Genomic DNA, 21,650 nt, shown 5'->3' on the forward strand with positions numbered 1-21,650 from the left:
TTCAAAATTACACCTTTAACATAAAAATTAGTTTATGCATAAACCTAGCTTAAACATAAACATTAATTCATCATAAATCAAGAAAAGCATGGTTTAAGAGAAAAACCACAAAATAAAATGCTTCCCAAGCATGAGGGAGGTTAGGAAGAAGATTAACATTAAAAAGAGAGCATAAACTTCATTGTTTAGGCTTACCCTTGTTTTCTTGATTCTTTACCTTTCAAAAATTGTGTAGCCTTCATGGAAGAGGCTTGGCCACCAAGGGGAAATGGTAATCTTCAAGAAAGAAGAGGTTTAGAGAAGCCCCAAATCTTCACAATGGAGGCCTAATGAAGAGGGAAGAGGAAAATGCAGTAAACTGAAAATTACACTAGCATAAAGTTACTCCAATATGAAAATACAAAGGATTGGGGATCTATTTATAGGTGAGGGAGGCCACCAACCAAGTCCAACCAGAATCTAGAGGCTTCCAGCTTCAGTTTGATCCACTTTGGACAAGTTTTAGACACGTTTTGCCCACTTTTTGATTTAGTTTGAAAGAGGTGAGAGGAGAGATGAAATATCTAGCCACTTTATGATATTTTTGAATTTAGAAATACCTCCTTGATGTAATTTCTAGGCGCCTCCTTCATGAGCCCCCTCCCCCCTTCCCGAGGTGTCAAAATTTCATTTTTATACTAATAAATCACAATTTTTTTTTACTAATAAACCCTAGTACTAGTCAACTATTCATCTTATGTGAGAATTTACTCATTTTTGGGGGATTTTCTTTTATTCTTTGCATTTTTCTTATCCCAACACTTGGATTAACCTTATTGGCCCTTCTTGACACTCTTTGGACCTTAATTAGATTTTTTTTGAAATTATGTATCCTTAGGCAAAGATGTCTAATACACAATCATTTAATTTCTAATGTACATTGGAAAACTCTTTTTGAAATTCTACTTCAAGGGATCTCTTCCTATTGACTAGGAGGAAATACTTATCCAAAAATATTTCAAAACTGTATTATCTCTCTCTAGACCAAAAACAAGGGAAAACAATGTTTTCTTGCATTATGAAATAGGGGATGATTACAGATACTGAAGGGGAGGTTCTTACACCTTTATATCTCAAAAGTTGGAGGGAGGAATCTTAAATAATTCTTATGAGTCCTCTAATATATAGACTACACATTGTATCCTCTTATATTGTATTAAAGATCTAGCTCAATACAAAACTTCTTTCGCTGAAATTGGTGTCTAGCAATCCCTTAGAGAAGAAATGACATCTTCTTCTGCAGGACCCCACCCACCACCATTCAATAATGATGGAAAGCTTAATGGAACTAACTACCATCTCTGAAAGTTCAAGCTTAGGTCTATTGTTTCCTCCTCTAAGCTCTAGGACACCTTTATTAGTCTTGATGTTCATCCCCCACCAATAAAGGGATGTAGATAGCAACCATTTAGCCAACCTCGCCCAAGCTTGGAGACGAACGGATTCAGATACTTTTTGCACCATGGAACTTACATGGAAGATGGTGTGTGCTAACCATGGTTAAGCATGTCTCCACAACTATAGAATCTCAGCCTTTGTTGTAAAGTCAGTGAGACCACAAATTCCTCAAGAATTAAGAACCTCAAAAATCAACTTCAACAAGAGAAGTTGAATAAAGGTGAAACAATGGAGGTGTTTCTCATCAGAATTAAAGTTCTTTGTGACTAGATGACTACAAGTCGACATGATTGTTCTCTCCCCAAATCTCTCTTATCATCTAAGGGTATTGCCACTTAAGTATGATAGTTAAATTGTTACATCTTTTAATGTTGGTGTCAAGCATACTCCTCTCACATTTGAGGAGTTCAGCTTCTGATTATTATCAGGATGACCTGATGCAAAGTCACAATTGTGGTGAGACTATGTTTTCTTTGGAGCTAACACAAAGAAGATAGGTATGTGTTCTAGCTCTTCAAATCAAAAGAAAAAGGTTAAATGCTTTTACTATAACAAGGAAGGGCACATAGCCAAAGAATGTAGGAAAAAGCAAGCAAATGCTAAGAATGCCAATATAAAGACCAAGAAAGAATCCAGTCATGCTTCAAAAATAGAGATGTTTATTGCCATTATCAGTGAGATATCTAATGTTGCAAACAAATTATGAATATCCTTGGATCATGGATAGTGGGGGTTCTAGGCACATAACTAGTTGTGGATTGGTATTCCTCCCTAAAGCATGTGGGAGATAGCATATCATGGTGGCAGTGGTGGGCAATGATGCAAAGTGCCTAATAGAAGGTTCAGGTACCATTTCATTTATGTGTAAAGAAGGTTGTACAAATGTATTTCAAATGTTATCTGGGTTCTAGTAGATATGAAGAGAAACCTCCTTTCTATCTTGGCTCCATTACGAACCGTGATTTACTGGTTCACTACAAAGTTGTAATTCCCACCAACAGAACTCCCCTATTTCTAGACACACTAGAGGCTAGGTGGACACAAGAGGCATTGGGTTATTTACAAAAATACATTGTGGAGGTCTATGTGGATCATAAGGCACTGTTATATCTTAGCAAGTAAATTAGCAGAGTGGATGTTGTTATTGTTGCAGGAATTCACTTTCATCATCAAAATCATATGCCAAGGGAAGGAACATGCTGTGGTAGATTTCCTATCCACACTAGAGTGTAGTGAGGCCCCTGAGGGAGTAGAAGATGATTTCCCAACATTGCACATCTATTCTTGGTAGATCAAGACAAGAAAAATTGGTATGGTGAGATGTTGCAATTCCTAGTTGATTTATATGGAAAACATGGATAGAGATCACATTAAAAAAATAGTCTTTTCATTCATGTGAGGATAGTAGGGAAGTTTTACAAAATGGAATAAATGAAATATTAAGAAGATGTGTCCCAAGTAACTATCTTGGCTGAAGCACATTAGGGTGTAAGTGGAGGTTACTTATTCGGAGACATAATAGGAAAAAAGGTGTTTCAAGTCAAACTGTGGTGTGTGGCCCCACTACACTACTTAAGGATGCTCACAAATTTAAAAAAGAGTGTGACATGTGTCAGAGAGTGGGACAACCAAATGCACTATAAAAAGATGTCCCACCAACCCATATTACCTTTCGAACCATTCTAGAAGTGGGGCTTGAACATTTGTGGGACCATTCAAACTTGTAGACCAAAAAATAGGAAATAAGTATATCTTGGTGGCAACACATAGTTACACCAAATGGGTAGAGAAATAGGTAATGAGGGTTTGCAAGACAGGCTTAATTGACAACTTCTTGTATGTGAATTCATCATGACAAGGTTCAGATTCCCACTTACGCTAGTAGTAAGTGATCAAGGAATCCACTTCCTAAATGAGGTGATTAAGAAATTGACTGAACAACACATGGGCATGGATAAGAAACCCACAATGTATTAACCCTAGGAAAATGGCCAAGCCAAATCAATTAACAGGACTAGAGGGCCAAACCTAAAAGAGACCCTACAACAAAGAATAGGGAGTTCTAGGAGAATCAACAAGAAATGTGAAATGTTTCTGTTAAAGATTGAACTGCAGTATATGTAAAATATCAAAGGACCAAGTTGCAAGCTTATGAGAAACCAACAAAAACATGACTAAGGAATTAGCAAGTCTCATGAGATACTCTCTTGGCATTGAGGTCATCAAGACGCGGATGTCAGAGAGACATTATACATTGGACATGTCTAAATATGGTAGGTGTGGCTGTAAGCCCATTTTTGTACTATTGGATCTGAATGGCAAGATGAGTGCAAATGCAAGTGACAGTTTGGAGAATGCCACTATGTACAAGAAGATAGTGGAGAACTTGATCTACACGATGATCTCCAGACCCTACATGAACTACACAGTTGGGTTAGAGAGCCAATTTATGCAGGTTCCTCAAAAGCTACATTTAGATAGTGTGAGGCACACACTAAGCTACGTGAGGTACACAATGGATTATGGCCTCTTCTATGAGGCTGGTATTATACAGTTGTTGGCAGGTGTATGGATACATTGATGTAGATTACAAGTGTATAGATACATTGATGTAGACTGGGCCGGTAGCATTTTGGAAAAAAGATCTTCTAGTGAGTTTATGTTTTCCTTTGGTAGTGGTGCTATTACATGGAGCAACAAGAAGCTGCCTCGATAGCTACCTTATCAAGTACAAAGAACAAAGTACAAGGTTGTTGTTGTGATCGCAGCATGTGAGGTAGCTTGGTTATCTAAGCTACTTGGAGATTTGGGGCTGCATGTGGACAGGCAGGTTGTCATCTATTTGTGATAACCTACCAAGTTATGGCATACTTATCTTGCTAGCTCACCTACTTAGCATGTTCACATTATGGACGCTTGTATATGGTACTCTAGTACTTATGTTGGTTTTCACTTATCTTTTGTAGATCTCTTTCGAGATCAAGAGGAAGAATAATATTTCAAACTTCCATGTTTGTGTGTGTCTTATCCATTGTTGTGTGTGAGTGTGTGTTTGCTTGTAAGAGCTCAAGATCTCTCTCCTCCCCCAATCTTTTCACACCTACCGCCAACGGTTTGCCCAACGGTTTGCCAGAGCTTGGCACTAGCGGTTGCCAATGGGGCCGTGTGATGGCCCATCATGATCAAGAACTCCTACCTAGATAACCATTTTCTTTTGTAACTATCTTGGGGGCCAACGGGTGGTGCTTGCTTTGAGTCCATGTATGGGGATAGCGTGTGTATTAGAGAAAAGAGTTGGATGTCTTAGTGTGGATAGTACAATCTTACATTGTGTTGAGCAGATAGGATTAGTTAGTTTTTTATGAATAAGATACAAAAGTTCCTTGTACTTTATTGCATGTTTATGATTTTAGTGAGAGTAGTTTGCATCGAGCCTCTTGGGAATATTTTGTGATATTCATACTTATGGAATCTCTCTCTTTGTGCTCAAAGAGTTGTGGTATGTTAATGTATGTTTCACACCTCCAAAATCATCACACAGTCACATAATAGTCCGGATGTTGTCTCGACTCTAGTCCAGACACCAAGAAGTTGATTGAGGGGACTCCTCCTGTAGGCTGATGTGGTGCCAGCACACCTTATTACATTAGGCACATCGGAAAGCATGGTTGGAAGACACCGTTTGAGTGGTACACAACCGTTGAAGTATCAGGTTTGACTAGATGGTGACACACCATCACACCATCACTACACACTCCCACTCTATACTCACCCCTCACTCACAAGCCATAAAGACATGGCAATGAGAAGATGGCAAACCCACACACAAGCTCTCAATCGGAAGCCTCTCGCACATGGGGAGTGCTCAAGAGAGTAAGAAAACCATGCCTAAACTATTGGAAATGTGGTGCCTAGATACACAAGATTTGTGTACCAAGGGGGGGTGTGAAGAGAAGCAAAAGCATGTGAATCCTCTCTTAGATAGTGGAGATGAGATATTAATGTGTGTGGTGGATAAAGGCGATGATGTGTCAATCTCTTGGCCATTAGCTATGTACTCAAATGCCTTTATATTGAGCCTATTGGGCTACAGGCAATGAATCAAAGCCATTATCTTTTTCAAATCGTGCTTGAGCATTGTCATATCTCTCATCTCTCTCTCTCTCTCTCTCTCTCTCTCTCTCTCTCTCTCTCTCTCTCTCTCTCTCTCTCTCTCTCTCTCTCTCTCTCGCCATGGAGTTTCACCCACCATAGCTCCCCTTCTTTTTCAAGCATATCTCCCTAACTCTCTTCTTGGTATCAGAGCAAACAGGGTTTGCTCACCCCTCACCAAGCACTCCCATGTGATCTCATCCTTGGAGGATGTGGAAGTGATGGCCGCATTGTGCGAGTCAGAGACCAACAGGTTACCCACAACCAGAAAGAAGGCCTCATTTTGTTGCTCCCTTCCATCCGCCATTTCCACTTCTACGAGCTCAGTTCTCTGTCGACTGCTCCTTGCTCTTGCCACCCAACCAAGCCTCTCCACGCATATCATCATTGTGGCGTATCACGAGTACACGTTTCTTATCCTTCTTTTTTCAGTCTAATGCTATTATAACTTCAAAATAAAAAGGTTATTTTCCAGCTCATTTTCTAGAAAGGTCAAAAGCCTAAGAGTGTGTTCCTATGTTGCTAGTCATAGGTCACTAAACCCAAAGTTTTTACATCAAAATCATCATGAATGTCATTACTTTAATGTGCCATATGTCTTGAATGCAAAACCCATCATTGTCATCCTATTTGTAAAGGGTAGACACTACCAAGAGTATCACCGCGTAGACGTGGACACTAGTAAGACCCTTAACACGGGAGCTTTAAGGATCCCAGAGAGGGTACTTACAGATCCCAGTCTCGCTGAGGACATTGAGAGGATCTGGCATGATAGTCAGTGCTCTGACCAGGATGATGCAGCAGGCCAGTGTGCCCAGGGACTCATTGAGCTTAGCTCTTTTCTGCACACTGCAGCTTTGACATGGCTGGGAGAGATTCGCGAGCGGGAGCATCGGCTGAGACACAGCCTTGCTTCGCTTCAGCGCCTTCAGGAGCAGTAGCCTGCATGTGAGTAGGTGGCGTCCCAGCAGCTGAGCCAGGCACGCCAGGAGGTTAGAGAGGCAGAGGAGCAGAGACATGAGTTTTACTATCGTCGTCAGGCCTTTCAGTGGACGCAGCTTGGTGATAGAGTGACTGGGGAGTTTTTTGAGATTACTGGACCCCGCCATGCTCAAGCAGGAGTCCATCAGCTTGGTAGGCCGGATGGATCAGTAGCTACTGAGCCCGGGGAGATCAGAGCCATTGCCACTGGATTCTATAGGGACCTGCTTTCAGCGGAGCCAGCCACCACTGAGGATCGGGATGCTTGCAGACAGACTGTGTGGGCTCATGTGCAGAGGAGGGTCACAGATCGTATGCGTACAGTTTCTTGGTGCACCTCTTTCAGAGATTGAGCTTGCCGAGGCCTTGAGGGTCCTGCCGCGACATAGTTGCCCAGGGGAGGACGGACTGACGTCGGCCTTTTTTATGCGCTATTGGGACCTTTTGGGGCCAGGCCTCCGCAGGGGTTTTCAGTATATTTTGGACACTGGGGTGATGCCACAGAGCTTTTCAGAGGGCTTGATCTTTCTTATCCCCAAGGGGGAGGGAGTATCAGATGATATTCGGCATTGGAGACCTATTATGATCCTCAATACTGTCTACAAGGTCTTAGCAAAGGCCTTGAGTTTGAGGATCCAGCCCTTCCTTGGGGAGTTGATTCATGCTACCCAGACAGGATTCGTCAAGGAGCGCAGTATCTTTGACAACATCTTTACTTTCTGGGAGGCGACGGCCCGAGCTAGATTTCTTGGTGAGGACTTGGTCGTGATGCTTCTCGATTTTGAGAAGGCATACGATAGAGTTGATTGGGGTTTCTTAGAGGGCACTATGCTTCGCCTGGGCTTTGAGCCAGGATGGATCAGAGGGGTGGCGGCTTTGTATTCCACAGCTCGTAGCCAGGTGTTGATTGCAGAAGGACGGGGGTCGAGTTTTGAGCTGACCAGATCAGTCCGTCAGGGGTGTCCCCTCGCCCCTTTTCTTTTTCTCTTCTTTGCGGAGGCTATGAGCATGTATTTGACGGCAGAGGAGGTTGGTTTGAGAGGAAGCTCCCAGTCCGGGGGGAGGACTTGCTCGATGCTGAGTTTGCAAACGACACGGGCTTATTTTTGCATGGCCAAAATCTTCTTCGGGCAGAGAAGTCGCTCCAGGTTTTTAGTGCAGCTTCGGGAGCATTGATCAATTGGCGCAAGACAGTGGCCTTTTGGATCAGTAGTGCTCCCACTTCGGCATGGAGCTCGGACCTCAATTTTAGATGGATTCCTCCTGGCACAGCAGTGCGGTATTTGGGATGCCAGATTGGACTGGATTTGTCACCTAAGCAGCAGATTGCCCCGCTTCTTCTGAGCATTCGGAAGAAGCTTTTGTATTGGAGTACAGCTCGACTATCCTTGGCTGGGACGGTGGTGGTGGCAAATCAGGTGCTGTTAGCGACCATGTGGTACATTACGTCTTGTTGGATCTTCTCGAGCTCTTGCATCAGCTAGGTACAGAGGCTAATCAGGAACTTTCTTTGGTCTGGGCAGGATGGGTCAGCCAGCCCGGGCAAAGGTTGCATGGGCAGTTATTACACTTCCGCGCTGGCTCAGGGAGGCTTGGGCATTATAGATCCAGTCGATCAGAGTAGAGCCTTATTGGGGAAGCTTATTGTTCGGGGGCTGCTTCCAGGCGCTGAGCCTTAGAAAGAGCTTCTCTTGCAAAGCGGCTACAGGCTCGGGCTCCCCGAGCAGGGGGCACTTGGGCACCAGAGATTCGATGGATCTTCATAGAGATGAGGAGGACATGCCTCAGTATAGGATGGGAGATTTGCTTTGAGCATCCTGAGAGCTTGGGAGCTGCTGAGACCGGGGCTCTCTCAGCGACCTCCTTCTTGTGTTGAGGAGCGGGCCAGGCAGCCGCTCATTTGGAGCCTAGTGGTTTGCACAGAGCAGGGTCATATGCTGGGTTCTCGGCCTCGTCTAGCCTGGGGACCTTTGGCGGCAAGCCCAGCACGTAGTTTTGGAGACTGGCAGGCCTTCTCCAGTCTCCCAGAGGAGATCCAGATCGAGAGGCTGAGTCACTTCAGAGGGGGATTGATTATGAGGGATGATATTCATCAGGAGGCATTCACAGAAGAGTGGTTCACGCCTTTCGAGCTAGTGGCCCCACGGTGGATGGGAGCCTTTACACAGTTGGAGATCCTGATTGTTGTCAGAGCTTGCACTGAGGATGGCAGATGCCTCTACTATGAGATTCAGGATGAGGGTAGACTTCAGAGAGTGGAGGTGGAGCCGCCTTTGGTTGCAGAGTGCACCTTTCAAAGGATACGGGTAGTGGCCGCCGCTTCTCGGAAGTGGCATATTGACCCAGACCCTGCAGATGTGCTCCCGGATTGGCGCATATGGGCATATGCAGCGTGCCCCTTGGCCCAGCTACAGTGGGACCGTGGGGAGCACGAGTGGCATGATCCTTATGCATCCCTTGAGGCCACAAAGATCACCTTTTTCCAATATACTGTTCGGCTGGGGCGGCATATTTTGACGGCGAGGAGTTGATCCACACCCTGCGAGGACACTGGCGGCTATATAGGGACTCTCATAGGAGTTCCTGGAGGATTTTTGGGCCCGGCTCTGGGCTAGTCGATAGGCCCGCCAAGATCTCGACTTTCCAGTGGGGCTGGTCGTCCCCACAGGGGCTCAGCACTTGGCACCTGGCTTGTTTACAGCGGTCTTTCGGTGGCCTCTTTCGGCGGCCTGCGCCCGATGCGGTCACTCTATGGAGACACAGAGACGTTGCCTATGGGATTGCCCTCAGGCGCAGCAGGTTTGGCTGCGGATGCTGCGTATTCTGGCCCCCCTCTCTCCAGAGGGTATGTTTACGTGGGGTGCCGCTGCTTGGTCGACTTCGTCAGGGCCTGCTATGGGCTATGAGATAGAGCAGGACAGTCAAGCCATCAGATTCATTAGGGGCTAGCCTCGCCTGGTTCCGTCACCGGATTTCTCGTCCGCCAGCTGGACACAAGAGAGGGATTTACGATGGGAGCTCCTCAGCAGCCTCACCATCTGGTTCACTTGGGGAGGGCCCGGTGTTTCAGGGCCTTTGAGGGGAGACTGGAGCCACCAGCAGCAAAGACTGTACAAGGGATTTGGCAGGAGTTGATCCACACCCTGCGAGGACAGTATGACCGCATCCGGGGCGGATGAGGCGATCTTACGGCGCCAAGCCTTTCACACCACTTGGCGCTGGCCTTTCACACCACTTGGCGCAGCGGCCCCTTCTATACCCTACACGCGGGATCCCCCCGTTGGCATTACAGGCCACCTGTTTGGCTTTTCCCCCCTCCTATTGTATGATTTAGCCCCTCAGTTCTTTGTACTGATGCTTGTATTTTGTAGCACCTAGGGAGAGTCTACCGGGTTGCCTTGCTTTGTTCACTGCTCTGGTTTTTTCTTATGAGCAGGAGAGATCTTTTGTAGCCCTACGGGCATTTTTATATAACTAATGAAAGGATCTTTTCTTGGAAAAAAAAATTATGTTTGGGTTGACAAACAACCTGTCCCACATCTCGTTCAGAATGCACATCCATCGAGCTAAAGCTTGAAATTGCATCATCCTGCATGTCAAACATCATATGCTGATCCTCCAAACTTGTCAAACCTGCTTTATACTCTTCAATGACTTGCTCTTGACAATCCCCCTGCTCAATTTAATCCATAAGACCTGTTTTTTATTCAAACCAAAAATCAATCCACTTGTTCAAATTCTTTGCAACAACTGAAACATCTCCTTGCTGAATATTAATTTGTGACATCAAAATATGTCCTTCAAAACATTCAGAGTCAAAAATCTAATTTTCGGGATCATCGGCCACATCAGACACAATGGTCTGACTTTTTGCTTGAATTCGCAAACCATCACAATCAGCATGTGTAAACTCCTGTAAGGTTTGTTCAGCACATTGGGTTTCTAAGTTCAAAATCTGTTTATGGGATTCATGTATCGATCCCACAACATCTTCCAACTGCAAATTCTCTTGTGTAGATATGTTTGACAGAAATTCCATAGTCACTGCATGAGCATACTCTAGTGGTAGATTAGGGGTATCTAAGGACTCTTTGAGGCTCTCTTGGCCAAGCTCCTTTTGCACCTCCTTCTCCACCATCTTGTTGGAATTAGGGTTGCAGGAAAGCACACAAAGCTTGGAGAAGAAGAAGCAAGAATGCACACAACACAAAGTGTATTAGATTGTGTCAATGTACAAAAGATAAGTTAGTCCTAGAGTGATGGGCGTATATACAAGCCGGGGGAAAAAACCTCCTAAAGAGAGAAAAAGTGCCCCGGCGGTCCTAAGTGTGTTCACACACATCACTGCCTATATATATGGCAACAAATCTCCCCTGGGAGTGATGGTGTGAACGAGAGCTGGCACTCATGTATAGGGGAGTGCCATGCCCGAAATAGATCAATCCACAAAGGGGAGCAAGCCCAAAGCTTTGCGGAAAGCTTCGAACTTCTCACGAGGAAGCGCCTTTGTGATGAAAAGATCGGGGCGAGGTTGTCTTGTGTTGGCACATAAGTCAAGCTGATCTCTCCTGCTGAGAGTCTCTCCCTGACATAGTGATAATGCACCTCAATGTGCTTTGTGCGAGCATGAAAAACTGGGTTTCTCGCAACTGCCAATGCGCTTTGACTGTCAGTGAAGATAGAGGTGGCAGACTCCTGTTCAACACCCAAGTCATCCATAAGCCGTCTGAGCCACACACATTCAACCGTAGCTGTGAAAGCTGCCCTGTACTCAGCTTCACCAACTAGAAGTGGCCACAGTAGGTTGCTTCTTGCTCAACCAAGATATGCATGAGCTACCGGCGAGCATGAAACAAAAACCACTTGTGGACACTCTTGTGTCATAGCAACCAGCCCAATCTGAGTCCGAAAAAGCATGTAAATCTGGCGGCAATGATCCCCCCTTGGGATAAAATAACCCAAGATGTATGGTGCCACTCAAGTAGCGAAAGATGCATTTAACTGCCTTCCTCCAATGCTGAGACCCTGGGCTATGCATAAACTTGCTCACCTGTGAGACTGCAAACTGAATGTCCGGCCTCGTAATGCATACATAAATGAGGCAACCAACAGTTGTCTGATAGAGTGTGACATCAAAGTGATCTCCAGCATCATGAAGACTCAACTTCAAACCTGTCTCCATTGGAGTAGCAATAGGCTTGCAGTCTTCAAGGCCAAATCTCCGCAACAATGTCTCAATATACTTTGTCTGACACAAAGCAATACCTCCATCACACTGCTTAAATTGTATCCCCAAATAATGATGCAAATGCCCCAAATCTGACATCTCAAAAGAGGCATTCAAATCAGCTTTAAAATCAGCAATATGACTCTCATTTGGTCCTGTGAGCAGCATGTCATCGACATAGAGAGCAATGAGTAGATGTACATCATCCACATGTTTAACATACAAAGTGCTTTCTGTTGGACTATTCTGAAAACCATGTGCAGTCAAATATGCATGTATCTTTTCATACCAAGCTCGTGGAGCTTGCTTTAAACCATATAAAGCCTTTTTCAACCTGCACACTTTGTTTTCCTGCCCTCTTTGAACAAAATCACGAGGCTACGATACATACACTTCCTCATGCAAATCTCCATTCAAGAACGCAGTCTTTATGTCCAACTAATGTACATTCCAACCATTATGAGCTGCCAATGCACAAATGCTACGAATGGTAGTCATACGACAAGTGGGAGCAAAGGTTTCATCAAAATCAATGCCCTTTTCTTGAGCATAACCCTTTGCAACAAGTCTAGCCTTATAGCGATCAACACTGCCATCTGGCTTTCGTTTCAATTTAAAAACCCACTTACATCCAATGGCCTTTTTACCAATAGGCAAATCACACAAAGACCATGTACCATTCTTCATTATAGCATCATATTCACTTTGCATTGCAGCCAACCAATTTTTTGAATTTTGTGCCTCATCAAATGAAAGAGGTTCTTCCTCTTCACACATACTAGACACAGCCAAAGCATAACAATCTGATGCATAAGAGCCATGCTGAAAACCTGAACGAGTACAACTAGTCATAGGTGCATCAATCTTACTATCATGCAAGGTTTGCACCAGCCATTTAGGCATACCTCTAGCCTGCTCATTTTCAGCCCTATCCTCATGAATTATATCCTGTAAATCTGCATCAGAAATAGGCTGATCTATGATGTCGTTTGAAATCTGCATAGGCTGAATATTTGCCTCATTAGGACTTACATTTGAATTCCCACCTGTAAATAGAGGCAATAACGTATCAAATACATCCCGTGAGCTCACACCTGTCTCTTTGGTACATGATAACAAGGGCTGCACAGCATCTTCCACAAAAACATCTCGACTAATCAAGATACGCTTTGACTGCGGATGATACAATCTGTAACCCTTGCTTTCAGCACTGTAACCAACAAAAATGCATTTGACAGTCTTATCATCCAATTTTCTGCGTTGTTGCACAGGCACTAAAGCATAGGCCAAGCAACCAAAGACACGCAAGTGACCAATAGAAGGCTTCCTGCCATGCCAAGCTTCGTATGGAGTAATAGACTGCAAGGCTTTAGTGGGACACCTGTTGAGTATATATGCAGCACACATGACAGCCTCAAGCCAAAACGCATGTGGCAAAGCTTGGCTCTTGACCATACATCGTGCCATCTCCATAAGTGACCTGTCCTTCCTCTCAGCAACACCATTTTGCTGAGGGGTATACGGCACTGTACACTGGTGTTTTATCCCACGACTAGCCAGATATGCATCAAACTCTTTAGACATGTACTCCCCCCCTTGATCAGAACGGAGGGTGCCCACATTACAATTGGATACATTTTCAACCACCATAAGCAAAAACTATTTGAAGCACAAAAACACTTCGGACTTTGCCTTTAGTGGATATACCCATGCATGCCTTGAGTAATCATCAATGAAAGTCACGAAGTACAAGTGTTTACCAAATGACGGAGTTTGCATAGGCCCACATACATCACTATGTACAAGTTGCAATTTGCGAGTGGCCCGCACAGAACCATCCTTTGGAAAAGTAGAACGCTGCATTTTGCCCAAAATACAGCCTTCACAAACATGTTTCAATGGTGCCTCAAGAGGGGGCAATGAAGCAACCATATTAAATTTCTGCAAACGCAGCAAACTAGCAAAGTTCAGATGACCAAAACGAGCATGCCATAGTTTTGCATCTGAAATTGCCTTTTCATCAGAAACTGCATTTGCTGAATCTTCCACACACTTGTCATAAGAATTGAGCCTATACAGCCCACGAAACAAGGTGCCAGATACAATAATCGTATCACCAGAAGTCAAATCATGAACAGTACATCTGTCATCCACAAATTTGACTACAAGTCCAAGTCTAGCAAGCGCAGAGACAAACAATAGATTCTTCTTTATCCCTGGCACATACAAAGTATCTGAAAGTGTGAAAGCGCTGCCATTTGCAGCAGTAAGCATAACTTTAGCAATGCCCTTCACTGGGTAAGAAGCATTATTGGCACATGTGACAGTATTTCCATTAGGGACAGCCTCAAGAGAAGTGAACATATCACGATGCGAGGTAATGTGCTTTGTAGCACCACTGTCAAAATACCAAACATGAGAGTCAACAGAAACTGCCAAACATGCATCATGTACAGATCGGTCATATTGGCAATACACGCTAAACGCCCATTCTGTATCCTTCACAACATTTGCAGAATCTGCATTTGTAGAAGCATCCGCTATTGTGGCTGCATTTGACTCTTTCTTCTTTGCCTCTTTAGCCTTTAGCTTAGGGCAATTCTTAATGACATGATCATTTGCCTTACAATAGTTGCACCTGGTCTTTTTCTTGCCTTTATCAAGAGCCTTCTCAGACTTATTGTTGCTACCTGTGGAAGGAGAAGAAGTTGCAGACCTACTAATAGGAGAAGAAACAATGGAAGGGGCTGCCTTACCACTTCTTCTCTGCTGCTGGGCAGCAATAAATGCTTGATTAACTGCACGCTGCCTGGCCCTGTTTTGCCTGGACTGCGCTTCTTGCAAGAGCTTGTTGACTAAAGTATCATACTTGACAGCATCAGGTCTATCCTCAGCAAGAAGTCTCCACGTGGAAGCAAAAGTCTGATATGTCTCAGGTAAAGCATCAAGAACAGTCTGCACAAGAGAATGATCAGGAATAATCTCACCTGCAGAAATGAACTGCTCTTTGAAATCTTTAATCTCAGCAAGAAAAACATTCATGTCATCATCTTCCTGCATAATCTTCAATTCTAGCTCTTTACGCAGGTAAGAGATTTTTGCCTCGTTAACGACCTGCATACAAACCAGCTAGAATATCCCAAGCCTGTTTTGCTGTTTTAGCTGAACGAATATGTGGGGTGATGTTACGTTTGACAGAAAGTGCAATCAAGGCATGAGCCTGCGCATCTTTACCATCCCCACAAGCTTGTTCAGCAGTGGGTAAAACAGCAGCAACAGTAGAGCTGCTAGATCCTGCAACATCCTCAACAGATCCTACATCCACAGAACCTGGACGTACATCCATACCTTGCACAATGTTCCACACTCTTTTTGCAACCAAAACATGCTGCATCATGTATGCCCAAAGTGGGTAGTTGCTGTCTCCATCCAATTTGTCTTCAGCAGATAACATGCGAAATACATCATTGCTGTTATCAGCCATGGCCACTGACTGAAACTGATGCAAAAGCTACCTGTAATGAAGCAAAGACTGAACAGAGAACAACTCGTGCTATGTAGCACGGTCCACAATAGAATACGTATGCCTGTTTTGCAGAAAACTGCACTGTCGAAATTTCTGCAGAAAATGACACACCTGTGCAGAAATTGAAATGCAAAAACGGAGCCCGAAACGACCTCAGCTGTAATTTTTGAGAACGCTAAGCCCTACGGGTGTATTTGCAGAGTATAGGGACCTGCAAGCGCTCGTGAAAGCTCACCTCAAACGGAGAACGTGAGTCGGAGGGTGTTGGCAGTGTAGCCCTGGGAGCCGATGCCTGCTCTGATACCAATTGTTAGAATTAGGGTTGCAAGAAAGCACACAAAGCTTGGAGAAGAAGAAGCAAGAATGCACACAACACAAAGTGTATTAGATTGTGTCAATGTACAAAAGATAAGTTAGCCCTAGAGTGATGGGCGTATAAGCCGGGGGGAAAAAAACCTCCTAAAGAGGGAAAAAGTACCCCGGCGGTCCTAAGTGTGTTCACACACATCACTGCCTATATATATGGCAACACATCTTTGGTACTCCCACTTGATGACTTTCAAACTCCATGCCAATCCAAATGCCATCATCATCACTTGACTCCCCTTCAAACTCATCTGCATATGCATCTCTCAACTTCTCACATGCTCTTTGTAACTTCCCAATGCTTTTCCTACTTGAACATGACCTTCGCCTGTCTCCTTTGTGATCAGCTAACCATTCATATGCATTCTCTAAGTCATCCTCAAAATCCGCCAACCATTCATATGCATTCTCTAAGTCATCCTCAAAATCCGCCACCAACCTTTCAAATGCAGTCTCCATTTCCTCCCAAGATGATGCTTTATACACTTTATGGATGATTTTATGAAACTTTGTGCATAGGTCAACCATACACCATTTCCTACATGCATCTTTATTTGAGCACTCATCAGTTGCACATGGACAATCATCCACCTCATGCTTCCTACTCATGCAAATCTCGCATTTTTTCTTCTTCTTCTTACCCCCCATGACACACTCACATAATTAAAATACAACAATCATATTTAGCCCTCAAGAAAGATGCACCACACCAATCCGAGACCCATTAAATTTGCTAAACGAAGAGCCACGGATGCTCTACCGGGATCCGCAAAGTTCATTTAATTGGCTGCTTAAAATTGATTGAAATATTTTAAATTGATAATATTATGATTTCTCCTTGAAAAAATTTACCATAAAAAGTTACCTTTTGGCTGCAAAGCAGAAAAACTGTCAAACTGTGTTGTCAAATTGCACTGTCAAAATCTGCCATACTGCCAAAATCTGCCATGATCCTCCTTGCTATGAACCTTGCCGCCTTACTGATCTTACAAAATAAGAATATGAAGGCTATTGTGAATTCTCCAGAATGTATTACCATTCAGCATCTGACTTCCAAGAACCATAACTGCCATTGTAACCGCCACCATAACTGCTGCTCGGCATCTTCTTAGCACTCATCCCCCTTATAGAAGAAAGCAAACTCGACCATGAACACCCTTCATAAGCACCGTCATTTGAATTACACCCTTTCCTTAAAAATAGATAAAGTGATTCTTCTTAAATCTTCTGCCAGCTTGATTATGTCTGAATCAAATTTTGCCTCCTGAATCTGATTTCGTTTCCTGAATCTGATTTTTCCTCCTTAATCTGATTTCGAAACAACACCTGCACCTGAATCTGCAACAGTGCCTGAATCTGCAGCAGCAGCGCCTGAATCTGCTCACTTGCTTTGCTCTTATTGTAGGCTCCATCCTAATCAACCATTGTGGTTAAAACAACCGTGAATCGCCAGTGTTTACTTTACTCACAGCCAAACAATTTTTGCATAGAAAATTGTCACACATGAACTATCATTTTAGATGACTCCTACTCTTGTCAGACCAAGAAAATCCTCACACACACAGAACTTCAGTTTCAAAACACACACATTCCTCTCAGATCACTACTACATTGTATCTACACTCAAGACACTGAATATGCAAAGTACAGGAAAAAACAGGAATAAGACAGATAGACTAAAAACTGCATCTTGCATTCAGAAATCCCCCATAGCTACACAGAAAATCTGCCTAGTATCAAGAACGTCCATCTTCGTATCTAACCGCCAAGAACTACCCCATATATAAAGACTCCCACGACTTCTAACTTCCAAGATCCCAAAAGTCATCAAAATAGACAAACGTCAAAAATAGACTAAAAACCATACATATGATAAAAGTAATTCCTCCTAAGGTCTAGCCTAAACAGTCTCCAAAATGTGATGTGGAATGGAAGGGATGAAAGGCTCGTCCCCCTGAAAGATGTAACAAGGGTGGAGGTGGGAATCTCCTCAAAAATCAATGCCGAGGAAAAAGTATCCACACCTAAGGATCCTGGATCCCAAATGTAAGTGCTAAGAGTGGATGCTCTCATAAATGCAAGTGAGGAGTGAGAAACGTACAACATGAGAATGGTTGGATAATGATAGAAGTGGTGCATGCACCTCGAATGGTGACAGGTAATCACATGGGTGAAGGAACTATGGGGTAAAGGGATATCCCCAAAAAAGATGTATCAGTGGTAGGGGAAGATCCTCATTGCTTGGATACAATGCTCAATGTGGGCGACAACATGTGAGGTACAAGGGCTCCTCCCAAAATCTCCAGATGTGCAGTATAAAGCTCAATGGCGAGGCCTTAGGGGGATGTGGAGCTTCTCGTAATGTGCCCTAATGTGGTCCAAGTGATACAAGTAACGAATGTATGACACTGATAAAACACGTATGACCTTGAGCGATGGGACAATGCAAGGGTCAAATGAAAGTACGTCTACGTGAAGATGTGCGTGGAAAAATCCGCGTGACTCTTGAGTAGTAAAAAAATATACGAAAAGTCATGGAACGCTATAAAATGCAAAGAATGTTGGTACATCATCTCGTAACTAAGATAATCATGGCTTGCTAGACATAAATCCTCCCAAGCATCCTCAAAGAACAAAAAAATACCCCACCAATCCTCGTACCACCTAAGAATGTGCATGAAGCTCATGGTGTGGGAACGCTCACATAGTGGCAGGATGGTGTCGAGAACACATGATGTGCCATAATTCAAAAAGAAGTGTGTGGAGTAAATCAAGGCACAAATACATGTAAAAAATGAGACACATGTGCATGATAACTCCCCTATTGGTGCTTTCGGAGTTTGGTTTTTTTAAGATAAAAAGAAAAAGAAATGCAAAAAGGGGAGGTTAGATTTAAAAAATATACATATATTTTTGATATTTTTTGAAAAATGGAAGGGGAGAGGGTTTATATATGCGTGTGTGTGTGTATGTATTTTTTGTATATATATATGTGTGTGTGTGTGTAAACAAAAACAAAAGGGATGGGGTTAGTTTAAATAATATTTTTTTGTTTTGGTTTTTTTTTTACAAAATAAAAAGTGAGGGGTTTTGAATATATACAAAAGGTTAGCAAGGGTTAGTGAAGGGGTTGGGAGGGGTAAGTGGGGTTAGTTGAGGGAGGAGAAACTGGTAGAACGGCGGTCTCAGGTCGCCATCAATAAAAAAGAAAGACCATTTCACCGCTCCTGCAGGTCGCCAGTGCAACACTGGCGACCAAGCCCTATAGCAATGAGCGACCGAGCCCTCCTTTCCTCGTCTCCCACATAGCTGTGAGATAGCCACTGCCACCCCTTCTTCTTACTGCACCTCCTACTACAGGGCCTCCCCCCTGGCGTTGCTTGCCAGTTCTCTTTGTTTGAGCTGCTCCACTGTGCTGGGCTCGCCTCCACGATGGCAACCACTGTAGCACGTCTCCTTCCTGCTTTACCTTAAGTGCCACATGCCCCCTGTCGTTGGTACACTCTGCAGCCTACATCTACGACACCGCCACACCACCTGAGTGTTGGCGCTACGCCAGGACAGACCCCTCCGCCTTGCTTAGTCCAACTAAGCCACCGCAGGCTCTACTGAGCTCTTCTCTTGTTGCAGCACTGAGACAGGCACCACTGCCTTTGCTTGGCCACGACGGCAGCTTGCAGCACCCGCCACACAGCCGTGTCTTCACACTCCTCCTCTCCGGTCAGCCGCACCGCCGTTTCTCTTCATGCTAAACCCCTACACGCCACCACACCTCCCTTGCTTGTTAGCGCTGCCTTGCTTGCTCAGCTACGCCTGCCATCACTGCTGCTAAGCTTGCTGCCGGCCCCTTGCAATTTCTTTTAGCTTTATTTCATTTTTGCTTTCTTCTTTTTCTTTTTCTTTTCCTTCTTGGTTTTTCTTTTTACCCCTTTTTTTGTTTTCTAATTAGCTGTTTTGTCTTTTTTCTTCCCAATGAATTTTGTTAAAAAAAAAGCAATATACTAGTTTGAGGAATTAAAAAACATTAAATTGTTTGTAGTAAGAAAAAAACAACAATGTAAGCAGTATGCACCCTTTTAAAAAAATATGTAAAATAAAATGGTTAATAAATAAGAGAGATCAATGAAAAATAAAATAAAACATTTAATTAATAAGAGTGGTTAGTGGGAAGAGTAAATAACAAAAGAAGATTTAGTAATAAAATCAACTAAAGTAAAAAGTTAAAAATAAAGAGGTCATCATGGGGTTAAATGTTACAGCACAAGTGAAAAACTCAAAGTTTAAATGATATCAGAAGTAGTTTTAAAAAACTACAAAATTTGCCATAAGATTGTTCTTTTTGTTGCTTTGCAAAAGGTTGTGAAAGGGCTATGTGAACTTGTCCCATCAATAGAACCATTGTTAAGCCAATATGGGACCAAAATTTCTATTTCTTATTAATTAATTATTGAGAGAAAAGAACCTTAGAAAAAAACTAAAGTGCATACATGGGGGCCAAAACCTTAGAGTGGATATGGTTTGACGCGTGGCAGTGAGTGAATTAAAGGAATTTAATTAATAATCAAATAAAGGAATTTAATTGATTATTTTTAACAATTTTTCTAGAATGTAAGAGAAGGGGAGAGACGTGTAAGAGAGGGAGAGAGCGAGAAGAAAGAGAGACGAGGAGGAGGTGGGACGGAGAGTTTGGCGTGTACGATTGATAGAGAGGGAGGAGGTGGGATGGAGGTCACGTGTAAGCCTTAGACAACGCCTTTGTCTGCACCACGTCCACGGCCTCTCTTTGCTCGGCCTCTCTCTCTCTCTTGCGCCCGTTCTCTCTCTCTCTCTCTCTCACGTGCGTCCGCTGTACTCAACTTGTCAGCAGGTGCTAAAGTTCACTAAGGTTTGAACCTTAGTATAGATATTAATTAGTGCCCGCTTGTGGGCACTAATTAATATCTATATGGAAGTATCTGAATATGGCACTCAAGAGATTCTTGCACCCAAATCCTCAAGTAAAGAATAATGAATGAAAGATTGTGCTAATCTATGTTTGTAGTCTAGGTGAATAAGCTAATCTAATGGGAATAAGAAAAAGATGGGAACAGGGTAACAAGACTAATGAGCCTAACTAAAGGGAAAAGCAAACAACAACCATCACACGAACACTACACACTCTCATTGTATACTCACCTCTTACTACTCACAAGCCTAGCCTCAAGCAAATGACAAGCACATGGCAAGAGGAATGACAAGCACATGGCAAGAGGAATGAACCTAACTAAATGGAAAAGCAAACAACAACCATCAATACACACTCTCACTATCATTTGCTTAAGCTTAGGCTTGTGAGAAGTAAGCACATAGCAATGGAAAGATAGCAAACCTACATACAAGCTCTCACACATGGAGAGTGCTCAAGTGAACACACCATATCCTAGGTTCACGAGACAAGGAGCAAAAAGGGAGACATCAGAAGCAAACCCAAAAAGGTAATACCTCAACTTCTAAGAAGTGAAGAGGAGCATAAGACTAAATCCTACTAAATTAATGGAGAGAACAAAAGGATATGGTCCAAACCCGAAAAGGTGATACCTCAACTTCTAAGAAGTGAAAAAAGAAGCACAAGGCTAAATCCTAAACTTGGGCTAGAGGGAGTGGGATCTCCCTCACCCATGCTCTCTATAAATAGTAAAATATAGGGCCATCCCATATGCACAAAGTGTCACATGGAGAGCATAGGTGAGTCCACAAAAGATACACATGAAGCTCAATATTACCCAAATATTCTATGGCAAAATATAGGATATGTGCACCGAAGTAATATGTACATATACATGTGTGTGTGCACCATCATGTTGCAGAGGGTAGGTAGTGCTAAGCTATGGTGTATAGAAAGCGGTAACAAATGTAGATACTTATTATAAGATTATTACACTTGATCTTAAAATTTTGATGATTAACTAGGCATAGTCCTAT

This window comes from Cibotium barometz, chromosome 32, assembly GCF_041138505.1.
Source record: "Cibotium barometz isolate CiBa-2024 chromosome 32, ASM4113850v1, whole genome shotgun sequence".
NCBI classification, from domain to species: domain Eukaryota; kingdom Viridiplantae; phylum Streptophyta; class Polypodiopsida; order Cyatheales; family Cibotiaceae; genus Cibotium; species Cibotium barometz.